Below are 708 nucleotides of genomic sequence, written 5' to 3' on the forward strand. Positions count from 1 at the left end.
CCCGCACAGGGGTTAAGCTTTAATCCCTGTTCCACAGTGAACGAGGCCGCGCATGGAAACACCTTATCTTCTTAGACTTAAGGGCTTAAGTGCATTCACCGCGTTGCTGAAGCAGCCTTCGGAGCTCCTCTGCAGAAGAGACACTCAGCGCCGTTCCAGGTAAGCCGGGCTCAGGATGCCCCGCGTCACGAGGCCGAGGGCACGCGGGGCAGGTTGCCCGCAGGTGGACTCCCCGCCATGGCGGCTCCGGTGCTTCGCGGCCGGGCGGGCTTGGGTGGCCGGGAACGAGCCTTCGGGCCTCGCCCCGAGTACCTGCGCGAACCTGCCCTTGAAACCTAGCGCCTGCCTGAGCCTCTAACGCCTGGAGACCCTCCGGCCTTCCGCCCAGAAGGAAATGGGGGCGGAGTCGGCACGTGGGGACTGCGCTTGCGCGGAGGGCCCCGCCGGGACCCGGCGGGCGCGCGAATCTGCACCTGAGTAGTCAAGCCCGACCACCGTGGGGGCGGGGCCGGCACGGGGGTCTGCGCCTGCGTGGTCGGTCCTGCCGGGCCCGGGGGCGGGGCTGGCGCGCGAACTGTATCTGAGTAGTCAATCCGGACCAGCGTGGGGGCAGGGCCTGCGCGCGGATCTGCGCCTGCGTGGTCGCCTCTGCCGGGCCCGGGGGCGGGGTCGGCACGCGAATCTGCACGGGAGTAGTCAATCCGGACC

The 708-nt window shown here is 69.4% G+C and overlaps 2 protein-coding genes across 3 annotated transcripts in view; one reads left to right on the forward strand and one right to left on the reverse strand.

The window, feature by feature from the left end:
* Positions 1–422, reverse strand: part of LOC111730030 (bromodomain-containing protein 1-like) — a 19471-nt gene extending 19049 nt beyond the window's left edge. Inside the window, exon 1 of the mRNA XM_023521170.1 lies at positions 100–422. The gene's annotated coding sequence lies outside the window, so the exon portion shown is untranslated. The remainder of the gene's footprint in view (positions 1–99) is intronic.
* ZBED4 (zinc finger BED-type containing 4) overlaps positions 141–708 on the forward strand; it is a 20854-nt gene continuing 20286 nt past the window's right edge. Inside the window, exon 1 of one of the 2 annotated variants that reach the window (XM_023521169.1) lies at positions 141–159. The gene's annotated coding sequence lies outside the window, so the exon portion shown is untranslated. The remainder of the gene's footprint in view (positions 160–708) is intronic. The other variant, XM_023521167.1, reaches the window with a different exon arrangement.

This window comes from Pteropus vampyrus, unplaced genomic scaffold, assembly GCF_000151845.1.
Source record: "Pteropus vampyrus isolate Shadow unplaced genomic scaffold, Pvam_2.0 Scaffold299, whole genome shotgun sequence".
NCBI classification, from domain to species: domain Eukaryota; kingdom Metazoa; phylum Chordata; class Mammalia; order Chiroptera; family Pteropodidae; genus Pteropus; species Pteropus vampyrus.